At 56.8% G+C, this 23471-nt stretch overlaps 1 long non-coding RNA gene across 1 annotated transcript; it reads right to left on the bottom strand.

The window, feature by feature from the left end:
- Nucleotides 1–2243: 2243 nt before the first annotated feature.
- Nucleotides 2244–18779, bottom strand: LOC308241458. The gene is made up of 5 exons (XR_013959861.1): nt 18112–18779; nt 16019–16140; nt 3998–4085; nt 3509–3668; nt 2244–3157 (listed from the first exon to the last, which is right to left on the bottom strand). It is a non-coding gene; the product is annotated as an uncharacterized lncRNA (long non-coding RNA).
- Between the last annotated feature and the right edge of the window lie 4692 nt (nt 18780–23471).

Below are 23471 nucleotides of genomic sequence, written 5' to 3' on the forward strand. Positions count from 1 at the left end.
TAAAGATGCGTGGGCGGTTCAGAATCTGAAGCATTTTCATCTCCTCTGACTCAGATGTAACCTTCACGGATGGCTAAGATGAGGGGGAGGGCAGCAGGGCGCTCCTTAAGTTGGGGAGGTAGCATCTCAGCTGGGTGGTGGGAGCTGCGGAGGCGATTCTGAACACATTCAACTGGGTCCTGGCTGCCTGTCCTCCCTTGGGTCAATGTGTATTTTTGACAAGTGGAGGGGTGATTGGCCGGAACTGGGCCCATGTTAATTACTGCTGTGCACTGTCAGCATTATGAGCGCCACCGGCCAGCCGCGGGCAGAGGCCCACCCCCACATCAATATTCGGCCCCCGTAAGGCAGCTTGCCAGGCTCCAGCGCCAGCTGCTCCATTTGAAGGCAGCTTCCTGCAAGTCTCTGCCCATGGCTGCCCGGCTGCTGTGCAGCTCGGACCTGGGCCTCTGAGTTTCCAGGTGCACCGGCTGGGCCCTGGTGGCATAGGGCTTGTCCCAGGAGGCCCGCATCAGTCAGACTGAGGCCCCCCACCCTGCTCTCAGCTGAAACACGCAGGCCTCCCTCCTTGCACAGAGTTATGTCCCTCCAGGGCCTCCCCGCCTCCCCTGAAGGAGGCTCCTTTGTCCTGGGGGCTGGGTGTGAGCAGAGCGGGTCTTCTGTGCTTCTCCTTCAGGGATGCCCCTCTCCCGCGGTCCTAGCCTCCCCTCCCCCAGCCCTGCCCTGGCCCCCAGGCCTCAGACCCCAGCACTCATGTCCACATGGGCCCTGGCAGAGAGTAGCCAGTGTTGCCCCCTGCTGTCTGGCTTGTCCAAGTCTGTTCCTCAAATTAAGGGGTGGAAAATAGGGCCACCACGGCAGGGGGCTCCCCATTTTGCCATAGCTGGATGGTCAAGGGAGGTCCGCTGGCTAGGGGTGGAGCAGCAGCTGTCCCTTAGACCCAGTTAGACCAGTGGTCGGCAAACTGTGGCTCGCAAGCCACATGCAGCTCGCGAGCCGCGGTTTGCCGCTCTGTTGACTAATGAGTTTGCCGACCACTGACCTAGACTCTCAATTCCAATAATTACAGGCTGTTGTTGTTCCTTGTGATTAAGCCCCTATCCCAGTGGTCGGCAAACTCATTAGTCAACAGAGCGGCGAGCCGCAGTTTGCCGACCACTGAGTTAGACCACAGGGACACCCCGCCGCACCCCCTCTAAAATAAGACAGAAGAGCTGACTCCGGGCAGGGGAATTTTCCACACCAGCCGAGTCGGTGTGCAGGGGCTGCCAGTTCCCGGCTGTGGCTGTGCCCTTCCCTTTTCTCGAACAGGGTCATTTGCATTCCTGGGTACATCGTGTTCAGATTCTGTCCTGCCTGGCCCTGTACTCAGTAGAACCAGTTCTGGAGGGTGCAGTTCTGGTCTGTGACAGTGAGTCCCCGGAAGTCACCAGCCAAGGAGAGCAACAGAGGTCAGGGCCCCAGAGCCATGGCGGAGCTGGCTCGGCAAACGCCCATCCTCTCAGGCTGGGAGAGGAGGCAGCAGACTGGTAGTGTACTACAGAACCACAGTTCAAGGTCACCTTGCATGCCAACTGGTACAACACTTTTATTAATAACTAGAGTCCCGGTGCATGAAATTTGTGCACGGGGTGGGGGGTGGGTGTCCCTCAGCCCAGCCTGCACCCTCTCCAATCTGGGACCCCTCAAGGGATGTCTGACTGCCCGTTTAGGCCCGATCCCAGTAGGATCGGGCCTAAACGGGCAGTCAGACATTCCGCTCACAATCCAGGACTGCTGGCTCCCAACTGCTCGCCTGCCTGCCTTCCTGATTGCCCCTAACCACTTCTGCCTGTCAGCCTGATCACACCCTAACCAATCCCCTGCCAGCCTGATTGATGCCTAACTGCTCCCCTGCCAGCCTGTTTGTCCCTAACTGCCCTCCCCTGCAGGCCTGGGTCTCCCCCAACTGCCCTTCCCTGCAGGCCCAGTTGCCCCCAACTGCCCTCCCCTGCAGGCTTGATCACCCCCAACTGCCCTCCCCTGCAGGCCTGGTCCCTCCCAACTTCCCTCCTCTGCCGGCCTGGTCACCCCTAACTGCCCTCCCCTGCAGGCTTGATCACCCGCAACTGCCCTCCCTTGCAGGCCTGGTCGCTCCCAACTGCCCTCCCCTGCTGGCCATCTTGTGGTGGCCATCTTGTGTTCACATGGGGGCAGCCATCTTTGACCACATGGAGGCAGCCATCTTGTGTGTTAGAATGATGGTCAATTTGCATATTGCTCTTTTATTAGATAGGATAACATGCATTTATTAGGCTCTTCCTGCCTCTGTGCCAGGCAGCTCACTGGGATGTGGAACCCTTGTGTCCATTCTAAAGAAGAGGAAGCACATGGACCCAACCCCACAGCATCTCCCACTTTGCCTTTAGTTTCCCAGGGGTGCATTTGCATGGGGACACCCCCATTGGGTGATGCTGGGGCTGGCCTGTGTGTTAGAAAGTTCCCAGGACCCTGTTCTCAGGTTCTGCAGATCTTTCTGGAAGACCAAGCTTGTCCCCAGTGTCCCCCTGAGCCTGGGGCCTTCACCTTGGGGCTGGTGGCAGGAAGGAGGGAGGCACCCTCCAACTCAGAGGAGGACTCCCCAGGTCTGTCCATCAGGTCACCCCTGACGGCCCGAGCCAATGAAAATGCACAGGATGTGGCCAGCTGGCAGCAGGGGTCTGCCTCCAGCCTTCCCTGTTGGGGCTGGGATGGGCCTGTTTGGCAAATGGGCTGTGCACGTGAGGGCAGAACCCTCCACAGAGGACAATGCCTGACCCTGTCCACACTCATGCGGGCAACACCTGTCCATCCCTCGGTGGAGGGTGACGGCGCCCGCATGACCCTGGGTTGTGCCTTCCCCCACCTCCTCCAGGTCTCCTCTGCCTTCCCATTGTGAGAAGAGCCGAATTCACCCTCAGAAGTTCCACTCAGCATCCCCCCGGCGGCAGCTGGGGCCAGGTACGTGCAGGTACATCTGGACGATTTCCCTGGACACTCCGTGCAGCCCCCTGGATTGGACAGGCCCCGGACACTGCTGGCCAGGGCTTGAGTCTCAGTGTCTGTCCCCGCAGTGGCCCACGAAGCAGTGTCTTGGGTTCTCCTACTCATCTTTCAGGACCCACGGAGCCTGGAGCAGCTGCACAGCACACAGTTCCTCAGTCCCCAACATAATGCCCACCACTGCCCCTTGTCCTCAGAGATGGGCAGCCCTGGTGACCCCTCGGGACAGCCTGTGTGGCATCGGGCCAGCACAACAGCATTGCTGTTCCCGTCGCATGCTGCTGAAAAGCTCCCATCACAGGCCACTCTGGGGTGACGCATCTTTGAGGACTGAGCCACAGCCGCACCCCCACAGTCCACCCTCTGCCTTTGAATCCAGTCTGGCTCTTAAAGTGAGGCAACTGCCTTGCCATGTGTTGTGGGTTGAATGTACCGCCCCCCCCCCCCCAAAAAAAAAAAGGTATGTCCACGCCCTAACCTCTGGTACCTGTGGCTGTGACCTTATTTGGAAGAAGCGTCATTGCAAATGGGATGCGTTAGGATGAGCCCAGGATTTCCAGTAACACGGGAGCTGGCAGACTGTCTCCTGATCTCCCAGGGAGTGCGTCCCTGCCAACACCTTGATTTAGGACCGCTGGCCTTCAGATCTAAGAGGGAATATATTTCCGTTGTTTTAAGCCACCCAGCCTGTGGTCTTTTGTTATGGCAGCCCTAGGACACTGACACACCATCGTTTATGCCCAGTCCTGACACCACCCCACCCCCGGCACCTCTCCTCTCTCCCACCCCGAGGGGCGGGCATCTGAGGGGCAGGGAGTGACGGTGCCCTGTGCAGTGGTCCAGGTGGTCACCAGGAGGTGGCAGTCAGCCTGGGGGCACAGGGGAGGGCTGCCTCCCCACCCCAGCCTCCCCAGGGCCCCACCCCAGCCGGACCATAGCATTCTCTGGACTTAACGAAGCTGGGAACATCACTTGCCTCCCCTGTCTGTGATGAGCTGCTGGCCTCTTTTGCCAGCTCTGGGATCCCAGCTGAAGTCACGGATGTTGACACCGGCACTTGGGGCCTGGAGTAAAAATGCATCTCAGAGAGATCTGAGGAGACATCCAGAGGCGCTGGTTCTCAGAAAAGACTGGCCACAGAGGTGAGGGAGGATGCCAGCTGTCCCCGGGTGCCGGTGGGAGCGGCTCGCGACCGAGTGATTCCCCGCAGCTCTGGTGCCGGCAGCCCAAGTGGATGTCCCAGCTGGGACTGCCAGGTTCGGACTTTGGATTTCTTTTCTTGTGAAGGGAGGTGGGGACTGTGCTTTGCATCTCCTGCCCCCGTGGCACCAAAAAAAATAGAAAATGAGAGGGCTCTCTGGGAGGGAAAAGAGTCAGGAAATCGCCAGGAGGAGCCAGGCCTCCCCAGGAGCTCAACAGCGAGACAATGACAACGGATGTGCGTCCGATGGGCTGCTGCTGCCTGTGTGCGTCATTGAAGCAGGCAGACGAGCGAGCGAGCGAGCAAGCGAGGAGAGCAAGCTGGTCTGTGCTGGGGTGGGAGGGAGGCTGCAGGTGGAGGTGTTCTCTGCCTCCTGCCTGAGAGAGGCGCCACCACCAGGCACAGGGAACAGGACACGGACGTTCTGGGCTGGAGGAAGGGGTGGGAGGGTTTCTGGGTTGGAGACCCCTCCTGACACCCACAGGATCCTCCTGCCAGGGCAGGCCCTTCCTTACATACTTGCCGGGCCCCCCGCCTCATCGCATGTCTGCAGCAAGCTCATGAGAATGTGGGTCCTGCCACCCACCTGAGTGCGGCACCCTTCAGCCAAAAAGGCCGGGTCCTCTGTGCACCTTCCAGGCTATACAGGATCTGCCCTCCACCCACCATCCATCTCCCAGACCCTCCCCTCCCACCCCTACCGCCACTCACCCAACCCATGCCCAGCGAGGCACCTGCCTTGCCCTCCACTCAGAGGGTGTCCCAGATACCAATTCACTCCATCTCTCAGATGCCCCTCCCAGGACGGCCCTGACACCAGAGCAAAAGTGCTGCCATCCCCACCCCCACCCCCATCTCACTGTCCCCCACCCCGCACTTACCCTCCCCGTCAAGTACTTGACGATTTGCACATGGCTGATGGTCTCCCTCACCGGGGCCCCTATCAAAGCTTGTTGTGAACAAACGAATCAATGAGTGGATGAATGAGTGAATTCCATTCATCCATTGAAAAAAGCCATCACAGGGGGCCCATCAGCCAGCAGACAGTGGTGGGGAAGGCCACCCCCTCAAACCCTCCCCTGCTCTCCTGGAAGAGACCCGGATCATAGAGTCTGAGAAGGCCTCTGAGGCCCTGGACCAGCCCACTGAGGCTCCAAGGGGTCGCACACCTGTAACGCCCACATTACCACCTGCCCACCAAGCTAGGGCGGCCAAGGGACACCAGCCACCAGACAAATAGTGAGGCATGGGACATTCCTCAGCACAGGTTTTCAGCAGCTGGAAATGGTGTTTGATTATAGCTGCCACGCCCATTACAAGCCCTGTTCATATACGTATCTGAAAGGTTCGGAGTGGGCCGGGGTCGCGCACCTATGGCATGAGGCCATAATGTACTAGTATCAAAAGAACTTTTATTCCAGGCACGTGGCTGCAGGTGGGCTGAGCCCAGCAAAGGAATCAGCGGAGAGTGAAGGGGGAGGCAGGGTTTTATTAACTTCTGCTGGCTGCCAGCCGCCCTGCTGACGTAAGGGTCCGGTCCGTCCTTGGCTCCTCCCAGGCCAGGTGTCCTCCGGTTATCTGAGCTATGCGGTGCTCAAGGCTGCGAACTTTCTGCAAGATATCTGCTAAGCACAACAAGTTTTCTCTGCCCCGTTCTATTCCCTTTAACCCTTTCAGTGTCCCCGATCCCCGTGCAGGGCGAAGCTATTGCTCCAGAGTGCGCTATTGGGCACCCTGCAGGCCCTGGAGCTTTTTGTTCTGAACCCTCCATAATTCAGACCTTTACAAACTCACTGGCCTTTTCCTCTGCCGAGCCCAAATCACAAACTGGCCCCTCCACCAGGGGTGTGCAGACGAGCGTGGTTCTACGTCATCCCTCCATTTTCCACGGCTTATCTCTCCTGATCCCCCCAAAGCCTCCTGGCGGGAATGCAATCCCATTAGGGTTGGTCTGAACTACTTTCTCTGTGTCATTTGGCTTTTAATTCGCTGACAGCAGAGCAGGTCCTGCTTCCCTGTCCCAGACCAGTTTCTTTGGGAGCCTGGATGCTCCTCTTCTCCCACTGAGGTTTCTCTTCTCCCTCTTAGCTGCAGGCTCCGTTCCTGGTCTCTGTCCCCCTTCTGTCCACAGTGCGTGTGACAGGGAACATGGCCAGGCCCTGTGAGCCGCCCGACTCGGGAACCAGAGCTCTGTCCACCGCTCCTTCCAGACGACCGTGGTTTCATGTCATCCCGGATGATGGGGGGAGCTCCCAGAGAGGCTGGGGGCCAGCTCCCAAGTCCTCAGTGCCACTAGCAGACTTTCACCTCCCTGCCCTGGCCAGGCCTCCCCTCACTGCTCCAGGAGCAGGGACCCCTGGTTCACTCAGCAGCTGGTAGAGAGCACAAGGTTTCCCTCGGGGCCTCCGGGCCACATGTATGTAGCAGCCTCCCAGGCAAAGGCAGCAACCACTGGCCTGCACACACTGGCAGGAACAAACAAGCCCCTCTGTCTGCCTTTGTCACCTAAGACCCCAAGCACGCGTCATCGCTGTTTGCACTTAGCGGCGGAATCAGAGTCAAGGTCGGATAAAATCCGCTAACAAGGCACTGGGTTCATTCTGTCCCCAGCACAAGCTGAGCAGCGGTGCACAGGGGCGCCGGGCGCAGGACCCCACGGTGCCACCTCATGCTGGATCTCCGGCCTTGGGGCGCAGCAGGGCTCTGCGGACCCTCCCCCAGGCCGAGGCCAGCGCTGCCGGAACAGAACCATGCGCGTATTTTCAAAGCCGATGCCCTGGCGGTTCTCCACAGCAGCGAAGCGCGCTCACATTTACCTTTCAAAAGTGCGTTTTCAAATATGCGCAGGGAAAGTTCTAAGCGCGGAGGAATGTGCCCTGGGTGCCCTGAGGCGTGGAGCGCACACTTCAAACATCGGAGAGTCCCGCGGACGTGACACTGCAGCGGCTCTCACTGCCGAGCCCGCAGGGCCTATGTCTGCGAGGCCACCGTAGCAAAGGCACCGGCTGGGGGCTCGAGCAACCACACGTGGTCCTCTCCCAGCCTGGAGGCCAGAAGCCCCAGGTCCAGGTGTCTGCAGGGCAGGTTTCTCCCGAGGCCTCTCCTTGGCATGTAGCCAGCTGTCTTCTCTCCGCTCTCATGTGGTCTTCCCTCTGTGTGTCTGTGTCCTGATCTCCTCTTCTTATAAGGACACCAGTCAGACTGAATTAAGGCCCACGTCAGTGATGGGTCATGTCTGTAAAGACCCATCTCCAAATACAGTCACATTCTTTTTGTTGTTGTTGTTGTTTAGAGAGGAAGAGGAAAGGAGAGAGAGAAACATCGATTTGTTGTTCCTCTTACTATGCATTCGTTGTTTGATTCTTAGATGTGCCTACAACCATCATATTGGGACGGTGCTCTAACCAACTGAGCTATCCAAGCAGGGCCAAATACAGCATATTCTGAGGATAGGGGTCAGGGTTTCAACATGGGACCTGGGGATACAGTTCAGCCCATGACCCCTGTGCTCTGCTGTTCCAAAGCTTTGCACATACCAGCCTGTGGGACCCTCTCAACGCCCTTCAGGGCAGGAACTATGAGATACCCCATGGACAGAGGGAGAGACTGAGGCCATGGCAATGTCGCAGCTTTCCCAAAGGAAGGCTGAGGTACTGCACGTCTCTGTTCAGTAACCACGATGGGAATCTTGCCTTTCAGTTGGCACATCTCTGCAGCATCATTCAAAACAATCGCCTGTTAGACACTGACAGTGTTCAGACTCACTCCCTGTGAGTCAGGAGAAGACATGTTGACCCAAAGCAGACGTTGGGCCTGTCCCATGCACGGGACCTGAACAGGAACCCCGTGTGCACGGTGTGCCCCACACAGGCTGCTCTGCGCCCCACGCCCACGTCCCTTCCACAGTCCCAGGGCCTTCCAGCCTGGTTTCTGGGGCCTGTCCCACTAACCTCAAGGACAGTTTCAGAATTCTCCAAATAAAAGGCTCTGTTGTTTGGGGACAGTGTCAGGGCAGGGATGATGGGTTGCTTGAAGAAATCATAAAAAGTTTGAGCTACTCAATGTTTGGTCTATACCAGTGTTTCCCTAACTGACCAGCCCACGGATCCCCAGCAGCAGCATGGGAAATGCCATCAACACACGCAAATTATAGTTGGTGGTCAAACACAATGGTGTTGACAAAATACAGCTGCAAGGAATTATCAAAATTGGATTAAATACAATAGTGTGCATTTGAGGGTTAATAAAGGCAGAGGTGCATGCACATGTACACATGTGCATACAGGTACGCGCACACATGCAGATGCATGCACAGCACACATACATGTATGTGCACACACATCCTGCCCACCCACCCCCTCAGGCACCAGGTCTGAGTATGAGCCACAGATGTTGGGCAGACCCTGTCACCTCTGCGGAGACGGTAGGCTCCTGGGGACCCCAGAGCACAGGCTGAGAGGAGGGAGGCCCAGGCAGGCCGTCGCGCACCTGCCGATAAGAAGCTCCCAGCGGAGAGCGGTGCTGGGTGAGCTCAGAGGTGGGGCCGGCCAAACCTCTGCAGCAGGCACACTGGCAGCCACACTTCACCCACGGCACAGGGTGCATCCCCTGGGGCTGCAGGGTGAGCGCCCAGGCAGGTGCGTGGAAGGGAAGAGCAATGATGGCAAGGGGCATTCACATCCACTGACCCGAGGGAGCAACTGAGAGTGTGCTGCCTCCCCAGCCCTCAGAGCCGGGTGCCAGGCCACGTTTGCAAGGGGAGCACCAGGAAGCAGAGGCTGCGGTGGCAAAGGCATTTCTGGTGGCGTAGGTAGTTTGGGTGTGGTCCAGTCCCCAAACCCATCTTGCAAGTGACTCACTGCATCAGTTCCTTCCAGTCCAAAGCAGAACCAGCTGAGGGACCCCCGCCCCTCAAAGCAGGTGCATGATGGCAGTTGGGCTGAGTCAAGAACCAGAACTCTGCTCTGACTTAGTGCTGTTTCAGGGGTGCCTCCCAGGATGAGCCTGTCTGTGAATTGAACCCCAGTATATACAGGGGTGGGCAAAAGTAGGTTTACAGTTGTGTGTACACAAAACATACAGCTTATTCTTATACTAGAGGCCCGGTGCATGAAATTCATGCACTCAGCGGGGGGGGAGGGGGGGAGGGGGGTCCCTCAGCCTGGTCTGCACCCTCTCACAGTCCAGGAGCCCTCGGGGAATGTCTGACTGACGGCTTAGGCCCACTCCCCATAGGGAGCGGGTCTAAGCTGGCAGTTGGTCAGCCTTAGCGCTGCCACGGAGGCGGGAGAAGCTCCCGCCACCACCACTGCACTCGCCAGCCGTGAGCCCAGCTTCTGGCTGAGCGGCGCTCCCCCTGTGGGAATGCACTGACCACCAGGGGGCAGCTCCTGCATTGAGCATCTGCCCCCTGGTGGTCAGTGCGCATCATAGAGACCAGTCATCTGCCAATCAGTCAATTTGCATAGTAGCCTTTTATTATATAGGTTATTATATATTTATTAATTATTGTATTATTTACTATTAGCCTATTTTTGCCCACCTGTGTGCTGCTCTACAGCATTATTGTGATAATAGCTGACTGACAGGGCCTGTGTCCTCATCGTGCACTGTGCCCACCCAACTCCCACGTGGCCCCACGTTCACCAGGCTCTGATGACCCCGGCCCTCAGCCTGTTTGTTCCCGGTAAAGGCCGCTGCCTGCTGTGGTTCTCCTTGCTCGATTTCTATCTCCCCAGAGACAAGGCCCTAATCCCTTGCGACAGAGTCCTCGCAGGGAAGAACATGCAGGCAGCCTCCCCCGTGTATATTACTCTGCCTTAACACGCAAGTCCTGAAGCTTCCCAACGTGAGCAGTCATCACTGGGACCACGTGTTTGAAAACAACCCCAGACATTGTGAATCATGGGGAGCAGCTCTTCTCCCCACCAGGGGTCCGACCCTGAGCCCAGGCCTGGGGGGAGGGGGTGCGCTGCAGACGTCAGCTCTGCCAGTCCCCTCTCCTTCCACCTGAGTCACCTGTCCCCGCCCCTGCTGCTCACAGGTTGTCAGGCTAAAAAAGGCAGCACGTTTACCCCACACGGGGCGGCGCTGCCACCGGCTTTGACGTCTCTGCCTGCTGGTTTGTTTCAGATGACAAGTCCACGCAGCGCTGCTCCAGCACCGTGGGCCCCTGGGCGACACCCACACACGGCAGGCATGTGCACCCGCAGGCAGTCACGTAGTGCGCGAAGGCAGCCGAGCCCTCCTGGGAAGGCAGCCAGGCCTGCGGATCCGGGGCGGCCTCCAAAGGGGCCTCTGGAATGCACCGTCCACAGGGCAGTGACGGGGACCCAGCTTCCTGTGGGACGCGGGCTGCCAGCCGCCTGCTCCTTGGGGACAGCTGGGCCTCGGAGCTGGAATGTGCAGCACGCAGGAGCACATGCAGGGCCGTGGGTACGTGCCGAGGCTCAGGCAGCTGGGCCAGGAGGGGACCCGATCCCAGGCCTTCTCCGCCCTCAGGAAAGGGTCGCCCTCCTGTCACCTACACTCTCCAGCCACGGGACTCCACAGGCCCTCCGCTTCTGCACTAGCAGAAGGAGACCACGCCATCACTGCTCCAAGGCAGGTGTAGGTTGTCAATAAGCTCCTCTCTCGGGTGTTATGTGCAAATCTCTCTCAGCCTAGCACCAAATGCCTCCCCGTGTTAACCACCAGCTGCCTGCGGGGGGCAGTGACAGGGAGGGGAGCAGCCCTCCCAGGCCCTAGGTCTCACCCCAGGACGCTGCCCGTCCACTCCTGCCTAGGATGGGCCTCCGAGGCCCCCAGGCCCTGAATAACAGGCATATGGAAAGGGTGAAGGAAAAAGGCCCCTCAGGCAAGGAGGGTGCTGGGCTCCAGTTCCCCAAACCACAGTGTCCAGACTTTCGGGGCCTTGAAGCCCCATAGCCATATTGGACCATAAGGGGACAGCCTCGTCATGAACTGAAACTGGGGCTACAGCAGATAGAGCAGCCAGGCCCATAGCACTGAGCGCCCCCAGGCTGGGCCTGCCTGCCTCTGGATTCTTCCATGGAGAGAATAATAGACATCTACCTCGCTTTTTCAGAAGTTTTTCTAGGTTGTCAGCTCCGTAACAGTTCAGTGTGAGCAGCTCAGCACACACACCGTGGCTCTGCACACTCAGCTTTGCGGGCGCGCCCGTCTGCTCACGCACACTTCTCTAACCACACGGGCCGTGCATGGGCTGTGCGTGGGCCCCCCTCGCCTCCCGCCGGGCGGTCACACCCACGTGCCCGGAGGTGTGTGTGTGTGAACCCGGCAGAAAGCCCGATTTCCACTGGCTCCGACTCCAGGGTTGCACTTTCGATGTGAAACCACCAAACACCTGACCTTGGGCCAAAAGTAAATACATTTCAAGAGTTTAAATAAAAACTCCTTCCAGTGTGGCAGAATTACTGGAAAGAAGTACTTTTTAAAATAACAATAAACAGACATGAAGTGGGTCGTGGTGGAGTGGAGTGGAGGGTGGTCAAGCCTGAAGAAGGAAGGGGTCCACACACGGAAGTGAGGGGGTGCTTTCTCCCCGGTGCCCTGGGGAGGCAGCAAAGCTTTGGGGGTGAGCAGGCCGAGGATCTGGGGCTTAGAGCCACAGGCGGAGGGAACTGCCCTCAGGCAGCTCTGTCATCTGGGTGAAGGGAGGCAGGGGCCACATATAGAAAGCAGAGCCCTGCCCATGCCTCTGCTGGGGCTGTGCCAACCCCACACCTGGAAGTGAGCCCCCCCTCCTCACCGCAGGCTCTGAGGATTCCAGGAGAGGCAGGAGGCTGCAGCCCAAGCTGATGATGGGACGGGACCCCCTCCCTGACATGCTGATCTGGGGGTGCCCAGTACATGATGCTCAGGTCGAATGAAGGGCAAGTGCACCCGACTGAAGAAGCCACTGCCCCTCCTCTCACTTCCGTGAGCCACCGCCCACGTCTGCTCTGCCCAAGCTGGTGGCTCCTCCTGAGGGAAGCTGGGAGTGGGGCTGACGGGCCCTCACCTGCAAGGGGGGTGTGTACTGGTGTGTATGGTGGTTACGTGAGAGTGTATGTGCGGGGGCGGGGTGGTGGAGGGGGGTGTAAATGTATGTCAGTACGTGCAGGTGTGCACATGAGCCAGGGCATGTGTGAGGTTGTGTGTGAGCATGTGCTGATATGTGTGTGAACATGAATGTGTGTGTCAGTGTGTGTGCATAAATGAGAGGATGTCTCTGCATGATTCTCCTCAGAAACAAACTATCCCGCAGTCCGGCCCGGGCCTCTGGCTGGCTGACCCTGTGGACAGAAGCCCACACCTCCCCACATCTAGAACCCAGGACCCTCAAAGCATTACAAAACCCCTCAAAGTCCCTCTTGGCACAGCCCCTGGTGCCCAGAGCCCATCACCAGAGCTGCCAACGGAACAAAGCTCTCCTATGTCTTCCCTTCCAAAGGGCATTTTCAGAAGAGAATTTCCTGTGTCCCACAATTCCCACTCAGTAAGGCAGTTCCCGGTGGCTGGCTGAGGAGCAGCAAGGCCAGCCAGGACTCAGGCAGGACCCCAGCCCCTGTGCACAGGGCTCCCTCCCACCCCTGCCGGTCCCCAGGCGGCCCATCCTCCACCTCATTGGATCACTGTGCACCGTCCACAGAGAGGAGGCCAAGGTCAGCGAGCAGGCATGTGGGGAAGCCAGACCAGCTTCTCCCGGGTCCCCCTGGACTCCTCAGCCCCGTCCCCTCAGCCACAGGGCCAGTCCAGAGCTGGCCCAAGAGCAGAACATGGCACAGCAGTGAAAAGGAGCAAGGTGCTGGCTCTCAGACTGACCGGCTCACTAATAGGATGCTGAGAACAAGCGGCCGGACCGCATAGATGCACACGGTGCGCTTACACGAGTATGTCAGCTCACAGTCAAGATCAAGGGAACAAATCTACATCGAGAAGATCGGGGTCACAATTACCTCCAGGGGCTGGTATGGGCTGGAAGGGAACCACCGGTCTCTGGAAGTATTGTGCAACTTGATCTGGGGGAGGCTACACAGATGTGGCAAGCTGTATTTGACAAATACGGCCACATCAGTGCCTCCGACCTCACAAGGCTTTTACACTATGATCCTGAGACCCCACCCTGCCCAGTGAGTAGGTCTATCCCTCCGCAATGGTGAGGTCTACGTCCCTTCCCTTTGAACGCGGGCAGACCTTGTGCTTCCTCCAACAACAGGACTGGGAAAGGAAGTCCCCGTGTACTTCTGGCAGGGAGCCCCGCCGCCATGCTGTGAGGAAGCCCAAACTACCCCCCAGGAAAGACCACATGCAGGGGTTCTGGCCACAGCCCCGCTGAAGCCAGCCAGCATCAACCAAAAGACGTGAGGGAAGATGCTCCAACGGAGTGCAGCCAAGAGGCTGGTCCATCCCAGCCTTCAGCTCCTCACACACATCACGTTGCCAAGGTGAGCTGGCCCCGCTGCCCGATCGGCCTCCAGACCCACAGAGCCCTGAGCACCTGGAGATGTGGAGAGGTCTGTGATGCAGCTGATGACTGTCGAGTGCATGACTTATAATAAGTAATGGAAACATACACCTGAGGTCTGTGCACTTTGCTATGTACAAGTTATAACTCAATTAAAAAATTAAAAAAGAACAGCACACACATTTCTGAAGAAGAAAAAGAAGGAGGTGTGGGCGCTCCGTCATTGGAAAGGCTACTCGTAAAGCTGTAATCAAGTGTAAGTGACAGGCTGGCTCAGGGACAGACGAACTCACTGGTCGAACAGAACCCAGACGCACACCCACTCGTCACAGACTTCAATAACCACAGGAAGTGGATGACGGATCCCTGGGGAAAGTCATTCAATAAATGAGACAGAAAAACCACAGGACCAAGAACTAGCTAGATCTTTTTTTCACACCGTCCACAAAGCACATGTCCAAATGGATTAAGAAGAGAAATGTCAAAAGCAAAAGTTTAAGACGTTAGAAGAAAATACAGGTGGTTATGTGACCTCAGGGTAGAAAAGGCTTTCCTAAACAAGACACATGAAAACCTTAACAATATAAAAGATGGATAGATTTGACGATATTAACATTAAGGTCTTCTCCTCATCAAAATGTACCTAATGAAGGTGAAAAGCCACGAACTGGGAGATACTATTCACTGCACATAAAACCAACAGAGACTAGTGTTGAGAATTTACAAAGAACTCCTAGGGGTCGATACAAAAAAGCAAACAACCCAGTAAGTAAACAGGCAGAGGACATGGACAGGCGTTCCCAGAACAAGCAGGCCCGTGAACATGCAGAGACGCCCATTCTCACAGTAACTGGGAGACACGACTCAGGATGAGCTACAGTTTTGCACACATTTAACTGACCCCAAAAAATGTCTTTAAGGATCGCAAATGTTGGAGGCCATGTGGATCAACAGAACCTTTACACATTGTAAATCAATGCAATCCTTTTGCAAAACAGGCATTATCCTTTCAAGTTCAAATTATGCATTCTCATGATCCAGATGCCACCCTTAAGTAGCTACCTGCCCCAGAGGGAACCCCGAAGGTTGTTCCAGGAGCCCTGGAGCAGCCCAAATGCCCAACAACTTTGTGAGGCCGTGTGCCTGACACATTTTGTACTTTCCCTGTAACATGGGAATAGCAGCAGCATTGGTCTCAGGTGGCTGTGGTCAGTGGGATGGGGGAGGGGGGAAGGCAGGTCCCTCCTGCTCCCATAAAAGAGCCCTACATGCAGAGAGAACACTGGCAGAAGAGGAGACCAGCATCCAACTCGGAGAGGATGGGTGGGCAGAGGGTTAAGCCAGAAAGAAGGATCACACAGGGAAGCAGATGGCTCTCTCACCCCTTTCTCCCCCTGGAGATCAAAGGCATGGCTTGCCTGGTCCTGCTGCTGGGAGTGGGCGGGTGCTCCGGGAAGAGGAACCACACTTTGAAAAGTGTCTTTAATGGACAGGCGAGACCAGAATTGGGAAGCACCTTCTGCAGAAGCTAGAACCTCCCGGAGTGTGACACCCAGAACCATGAGATGAAAGTCTTATTGTGTGAATGCCATGGCTCCCGGCCCGGGCATCGTCCCCTCTACGAGGCCCGTACGCCAAAACAGGCCTGGAAACTGCCAAGGGACTGAGTCCCACCAGGAGCACAATGTCCTCCTCCCGACCAGGGCCAGCAAGGAAGGCCCCACTTCCAGCTGCTGCTGTTGGGGCCGCTCACAAGGAAAGAGAGGGTGTCCTTAACCTTGAAGACTCAGGTCAACGCCAGGATCATGGTGTTGTTGACCTTCCACCCACTCGAGACGTGCCTGTGCTTATGGAAGGCCTGCCTGGGGGCAGCTTCCTCTGGGTGGAACTCGGGTCAGAGAGGAGCTGGTAGGATGTGGCCACTCCAGGGAGCGGGTGCCAGGACTACTGAGTCTTTTGCAGATGTGATTTCTAAGAACGTGGCTCAGAGTCAACAAGAGAATCACTGGTTTAAAAGCGAGAAGTTAGCCAGTCAGCGAGCAAGCCCCAGGCTGGTTGGATCATTTCTGGAAACTGGGCAAAAGCCCCCTACACATGGGCCTCAACCTGAAATTCTACATTTAGTTCCATTTTTAAAGAGCCTTGCCATATCAGCTTCTGTTTTCGTTATCTATCGCTCAATAATGAACCCCGAAACTCGGTGACAGAATAACCACCAACCACCTATTGTCCTTCACAATTCTGTGGGCTTATTTGGGGGTCCTGCTGCTCTCTACGGTGCCACTGGGGTGTGAGATGGTCGGAAGGTCCCAGGTGGCCTCACTCACCTGACTGCAAGTTGGGGTTGGCTGGTGGCCATGAGTTCAGCGGGGCTGTTGGCTGGGGTTCTTGGTTCACCCTGTGTGGGCTCCTCCACGTGGCTGCTTGGACTCCCTCACAGGATGGCAGCCTGGTTCGAAGAAACCAGATGTTGGAAGTCTCAGAACATCATTTGTGCTGTGTTCTTTATTCAAAGTCAGTCACGGGGCTGCCAGAATTCAAGGAGGAGGGGATTAAGCCACCTCTCCACGCAGCAGCAGCCTGTGTGAGCAGGAGGGAGGACTGTCGGGATGTCTTTGCTGACTAGCACAGCCGTCTCTCTGGTCCGTGTCCTTGCAGAACGACCTTCCATGTTGTCCAGCACCTGCTTGCAAAGTCTAAGGAAAGGGTGTTGAGAGAACCTGGCAGACAGTCCAGAGCGCATACCTGCACGAAGGTGCCCGGGCCTCTGCCCGGGGAGATGACATCCCTTCCTCCCTCTAGCTTTTCCTCTTCTTTATGTCTCTCTCCCTCAGCCGGGCAGATCTGCGATCTGTAGTAACACCCTTCTCAACCTCCAGTTCCTGTGAGAGCTCCCTTCCCGCCAATGTCCTCCCCAGAAAGCCCTGGCAAAGCCATCGGTCAGGGAAACCACTAGTTGGGGGCAGAGGAGAGAAGCCAAAGGTGAGCCCCACTTCTGCTCTTCCCCTAGGCTCAGGAGTCGAGTGCAAAGCCTTCTCCACCCCACGATGGAAAACCCTCTCATCCGTCCATGTCCCTCCCGGCCCCAGGCTCTGCTCTGGTCTCAGGCAGGGGTGTTCCCTGTGGTGGCAGGCCTGGGCCAGTGCTGCCCTGAGAGCGGAGCCTACCCCCATGAATACAGTCATACACACCAGCCTCAGGATCTGGGGGCCCAGCTCAGGAGGGAAGGGGTGTGCCACTCCCGGGACCACCTAAGATGCTCTTAGTCTGTGGTCTAGAGAGGGTCCTTGCAAGAGTCTGGGGTCTGGCCCCAACCGGTTTGGCTCAGTGGATAGAGCGTCGGCTTGCGGACTGAAAGGTCCCAGGTTCAATTCCGGTCAAGGGCATGTACCTTGGTTGCGGGCACATCCCCAGTAGGAGGTATGCAGGAGGCAGCTGATCGATGTTTCTCTCTCATCGATGTTTCTAACTCTCTATCCCTCTCCCTTCCTCTCTGTAAAAAAGCAATAAAATATATATATATATTTTTTAAAGTCTGGGGTCTGGAAAGTAAATGAACAGTCATGAAGGTCAAGAACAGTAGCCAGACGTGGCAAATGTATGCAGCGTTTAGCCACTAGCCAGTCCACTTCTAGGGGTTTAGTTAAGCATGTGCAAAGGCCCCGCACATGCAAAGACCCCACACGTACAAAGATATCCTATGTGGTCTTCTATATTCCATGCACAACAGCGAGCAGACGTGCCCCTGCCCCACGGAACGGGCTCAGTGATACTTGAATAAGCAAATGTTTAGAAATACGCTTGACCAAATCAAGACTGCACACAGCCCACCCTCCAACCCCCTGGCTTACTGAACTTCTATATTTTCTCCAGACCTTGGCTCAGACCTCACTCCACAGGCTCCTTCCCTGAATCTAATACCAGGTCCTGCCAGGGACCCCCAGCGCCATCTGTGATAAGCGTATTCGTCTGTGAATTTGCTTTTCAACAGCAGCCCTCGCCTCTGGCCTGCCGCGAGTCCTGCAGCTGACACGCAGGGGGTAGCTTTTGAATGAAGCCACTATTACGTAATGACCAGCTATGTATGACCAGTCACCTAAGTAAGCTGTTGAGCCACCTGCCGGAATGTTCTTCAGCAATTTACGAGAGTTGTAGAAAAAATATAACGTGAGGAAATGCTCACAAAGTCATGTCAAGGGAAATAAGCCCATTGTAAAACTGGATGTACCATTTGATCCCAAAAGCTTTTAAAATTGAATAGCAGAGATCAAATGCTTCCTAGCTGCAGTGAGAAGACAAGCAGTAAACAGCTGCAACCAAGTGCGAACTCCCTGCTTGGAGCAAAACCGTTAACTCGGCCATGCAGGTGAGACCAGCGCCCAAAGGGTCATGGGTTTGATTCCAGGTCGAGGGTATGTACCTTGGTTGCAGGTTCGATCCTGTGCCCCACACGGCTCCTCACAGTGAGAAATCCAATCCTTCTCAGCTCCCAAACCCAAACACAAGACCAGCACTGCCACGTGGGCCACACGCCTTGCGGCTGCGCACCCTTCGAAGCCCCTTGCAGGTGCCGACCTTCTCCATCTGTCCCCTCTCCACGGGGCCGGCAGGACTAGAACTCGGCTCTCAGGGCCACGTCGACCCTGTGGGCCAGGCGCACCTGCCTCTCCTGAACGCTGATGGCGAAGGCCCTGCAAGGACGGTGATGCCTGACACGTGTCGCAGCTGCGCTCCGCCGTCCTCCCTGGAGCACCACAGGCTTTGTCTGTCAGGCTTACTGCTCTGACACAGCGGTTCGGCTCCCACAGAGGCAGGAGGGGGTGAGATTGAGGTCAAGGTTCCTTTTTCACCCAAAATACCTAGTTGCTCAGCACCGTTTGTTGAAAAGACTGTCCTGCCTGCATTGGCCGGCTTTGCGGCTTTGCGCCTTTGCCCACAGTCAGTGGGCGGGTTTCTGGGCTGCCGGGGCCTGTCCGGTGATCTGCGGGCCTGCCCCGCTGCCAACACCAGCCTGTCTTTATCACGGCCACTTTATAGCCAGTCTAACGCAGCGTGGAGCGTGCCTCCTGGATTTTGAACCCTGTGAATGTATCACCCATTCAAAGGCGAGGAAATAAACATTTTTAATGAACAAAGTCCGGATGTGGTAAATGTTCTCTTCTTATAGCTGCTGGCTTTTCCTTGAACGGCTGCCAGCCAGGAGGGTGTTCCCACAGAGAGCAGCAGCTGAGGACGTTTTGAGCGCAATCGCAAGTGTGCTTCAGATACTGACCTTCGCGAGGGCAGCGCAGAGGGAGCAGGGAAGGGGGCGTTTTCCACCGAGCAGCGAACTGACCGGGCGGATGGCAGCCAGGGTCCCGGAGCCGCCTGGGGACCTGCCCTTTCTGAACGAGATGCATTTGGGGACAGGGGCAGCTCAGTCTGATGTGGGTGACGCTGGCTCCTCCACCAGGGGAGGTGGGCTGTTCCAGCCACGAGGGGTAGCATCGTGGCGCACACGGCTATTCTGGGGTTCATGGTATGACTGGCTGCCCAGTTCACAGCCTCGGTGGCGAGACGGGCAGGTTCCTGGGTGAGCTGAGCTCTTGGGCTGAGCACTCCACTTACAGATCAAAATGAAGGACGGCTGGTTGCTAAGCCGTGGCTTCGTTCCTGGCTCCATTCCACATCCCCAGGACCCCGCCATGATCTAGCCTCCTCCTCGACCATCACGCAGTGACAGTCGCTGAGTAAATACAGGCCCTGAGCTTCTTGGGGGTGGTTGTACCGCTTTTATGGTTCAACAATCGGGAAGGCAGGAGCCAGTCTTTGATGCCTCGGGGTTGTCAAGCTGGTTCACCTGTATTTTAGAAACTCCAGAAAAATGAAAATGCAGGTGTTGGCGTCTGCCGAAGGCTTTGCTCATCACAGGGTGCTGGGTCTCCCCACCTGGCGCACGCTCGCTGCTGCCAAATTACAGACACTCCACTGAACAAATGCTGGCCATGCCGAGCAGCTCCTCCGCCCCCAGCTAAAGGGCCACCCACCTCGGACGCGCTGCTCCCACCAGAGCAGGACCAGCCTCAGCTTGCACCACCCAGGTAGGAGCTGCAGGGGTGCTTTCGAAACCCCAGTGCCAGGCTGCACCCGAGAAGGGTCAGTCAGAACTCCAGGGGGTGGAGCCAGCGACAGGGTCGGTAGGTAAAGCTCTAGGTGCTCCTGGGCAGCAAGTCTGAGGGCCCCTGTGCGGGGCTTCCAGGAAGAGAAAGGCCCTGGGAGGTTGCGGGGGGCAGGGAGGGGGAAGTGAAGACACTCAGCTCAGCCTTAGAGAACACTTGGCCAGGTGGGGCGGAGATCGGTTAAACCCCAAGTATGAAAATGACAACAAACGCACAAACACGAGAATAACTGATTTGTTTCCTAGGACCTCCGAACAAATGACCACAAACTTGGCGACTCAACACACCAGGGCCCTGGCCGGTGCTCAGTGGTTAGAGCGTCATCCCACGGACCAAAGGGTTTGATTCCAGGTCGAGGGTATGTACCTTGGTTGCAGGTTCGATCCCTGGCCATGGTTGGGGTGCATGCGGGAGGCAACCAGTCAAGGTCTCTCTCTTACATAGATGTTTCTCTCTCTTTCTCTATCTCTCTTCCCTCTCTCCTCCCTCCTTTTCACTCTCTCTAAAAATCAATGGAAAAAATATCCTTGGGTGAGGATTAAAAAAACAACCACAGGAATGTATTCTTTCCTGGTTCTGGAGGCCAGAAGTCTGAGGTCAAGCTGTCGGCTGGTCCTGCCTCCCTCAGAACTCTAGGGGAGGAGCCCTCCTGCCTCTCCCAGCTTGCAGACACTCCAGGCGTCCCTGGCTGGGCCCCTACCTCCCCACCCGGCTTCCCGTGGCTTCTCCTCCCTGTGTCGGTCTGTCTCCCTCTCTTATAGGGCACATGGGGTGGCATTTGGGGCCACCTGCTAATCCAGGATGAACTCTTCCTCTCAAGATCCTTAGCTTAATCACATCTCTGGCCACATGAGGTGATAGCTGTGGGCAGCGGGATATGGACATATCTTCTGAGGCCACCGGCCAGCCCACTAGAACACTCAGGCTGCTCCTGGGACACAAGTGGGCCATCATGAGGGAGCCCAGCTGGCCCCCTCGCTGGGGCAGTGCCGACGAGGCCTTGACTTCTGAGCTAAGGACCCTGGGCTACTTGGTCAGTGATGGGAGACAGGAGGTCAGACCGAGGCCTGTGGGGGGCGGCGGGAGAGGGAGCAGGTTCCAGGAGGACCTGGGGTTGCCCAGAGCCTCCGAGCTCGCTGTGGGGCTGGGCGTCCTGATGCCATTAAACTGGACCCCATTAGCCACATGCACCCTTTGTAAAGTAATATTTTTAATAAATCCTGTCATTTTAGTTTCAATAACACAACTATGGGGCATTTGATTTTTATGAGCTGAAAATTAACTCATTAATTATGAACATTACAGGCCGCAATTCCTGAGACCTTGTTTTTGCTTCTTTTTATTAGGGACTCATAAAATGGATGCGTCACCCCCGAGAGGCCCACCAGACCCTGTCCCAGAGGGTTCGTTTCCGTCACTGAAAGACCTAAAAGGCCTGTGGAAGGCGGCCATGCACAGAGATGACGAAGTTGAAGCATCTCATTTCCTGACCATCTGAGAACTTGAAACCTCTGCACCCTTTTAGCTCGAATTATCTCCCTGCCCTGGCCCGGGGCGTGACCGGACCGTGTCGCTCCATAATTGAATGTTTATCGAGAGGAGCAGGAAAGCCAGCCTCTCCCACTCACCAACTGGTTGCAGAGTGAACGTAGCATATAAAGTGCTTGTTTAGGAGTCGGGGGGGTGGGGAGGGATGTGTGACCTTCGGCATCTCAGTGAACTGCTTCCATCTGCAGCAAAGCCCTGAGGCCCTCCCTGGGCTGGTGATCGCCCCAGGTTCCCGCTGATCCACCACTGAGGCAGGTGCCCTTCCTGCAGCAGGTGAGGGAGGAGAACAGTACAGCAAGGGCTTCCCCTGGCAGGACAGACAGAGGCAGGAGGGCAGCTGCCTGCTGCCCAGGTGAGGGGACCTGCCATCCATCTCGTCCCCTGCCACCCTCATCCCGAGACACTTATAGGAAGAGTGGCTGAGGGGAGGGACCGGCACAGTAAGTGAGGGCTGCTCTGCGCCTAGAACTCGGGAGGGCAGGACCGTCAGGAAAATGTGTCCTACCTTCTGCCCTTGCCTCCTGTGCCTGGACATCAGCTGCCAGCACGTCTCCCGCTGTCCAAGCCCTTCCCTGTGGCCCCACAGTCCCCTCACACCCTTTGCACTAACACCAAACCCTCTTTCCTTCACCACAGCTGATCCTGGGGTGAGCAACTCAACCTGCCCCTGCAAAGAGCCTGGACCCATTCCTCCCTCTGCTTCCCGGAGATGCCCCTGCCAGGGCGGGGAAGGTCCCTGTGTGAAGGATCAGGGGAGAGGTGGGGGACGGAGCAGCACCCCTCCCGGAACCGCACCAACCCTGATGCCAACCCGGGGCCCTAAGAGGGAGATTCTCCTGAAAGAGCCCGGGATGGTCCATAGGAACGTGAGCCCCTGACCAGACTGCAGGGCCCCCTCCCTCCCTGTGGGAAATGCACGAAGGCCATCAGTCAGCCAACTGGGAGGCCTTGGGAGCCTGGCCAGCTCCTCCGTCAAGAAAACAGTGTTTTGATCTCACACAGCTTTCGCTTCCCCCCTCCCCCTGCAGGCCTGTTTCTCCCTGCAGTCTGTGCTCCATAAACCTCCTGCGGGAAAGCCTGGGTGGCGGCCAAACAATAGCACCTCGGGCCATTCCCGGTGCTGTGCGTCCGCAGGCTGGAAGGGATTTAGCGGTTCGGCTTCACCGGTGGCCGGAGTGGCGGTAAACTTCACCCGTGGGCCGCCACTGCGGGCGTGTGTGTCCTAATGAAGCCGTGTCTTTCACAGCCAGCCTCTGGGCTACTTCTTGGGGAATCCAAGAACAATACGCTGAGGTTTTCTGGGATCTCAGCACTTTCGTAACAAACCCATTTTTGAGAAGAGAGCTGAGAAGGGCCAGGACCGGGAGAGGAAGGCTCTCTCACGAATAACCAAACTGAATCAGCACCTCCGGGACCACAGGCCCGGTTCTGGCAGGGCCTCCCTCTTGGAGGTGACACGTCCATTTTGTGAGTCTCTAGTTTATAAAAACAAGAACCAAAGCCACAGATCGGGCCTCCAGTCCCACTCTGGATTATGACAGGAGCACAGACGGGCGTTTAGTGACAGCACCGCTCCGAGCACCTCTGTGGATCCGCCACTTAACGCAGTGACACCCGGAGGAAGTCTTTTATTCTAACACTTACTGTGCCCCTACCTAACACTTAGGGGTGCAGCACAGTCCAGGTGTCGGGGTTGCTGCTCGAATCAAAACACACGAGGACGCCCACAGCCTGCAGCTTACACTCCACAGCCAGAAAGCACGGAGCCAGATCAGCGGCGGGACTATCGAACGAGTGTAGGGGGTGGGTCTCAGGAGACCTCTTCGCAGACGGGTCAGGATCTCAGAAATCGCAGCTGCACATGGGGCATCGGGAGATGTCTGCACCCTGTCCTGGGACGGGTGAGGCAGGGTCCCAGCACCTCCCTCTGAGCCTCGGTTTCCTCACCTGTGAAATGGGACTGCAGCAGGACCTGACTCATTGTGTTGAGGTGAGCTATTAAATGGAACATAGTAAACAAAATACTAGTACTTTGCAGACTGAAAAACAGACAGCCTGTCCCCGTGACCCCGAG

The sequence above is a fragment of the Plecotus auritus genome (genome assembly GCF_963455305.1).
Source record: "Plecotus auritus genome assembly, chromosome: 2".
NCBI classification, from domain to species: domain Eukaryota; kingdom Metazoa; phylum Chordata; class Mammalia; order Chiroptera; family Vespertilionidae; genus Plecotus; species Plecotus auritus.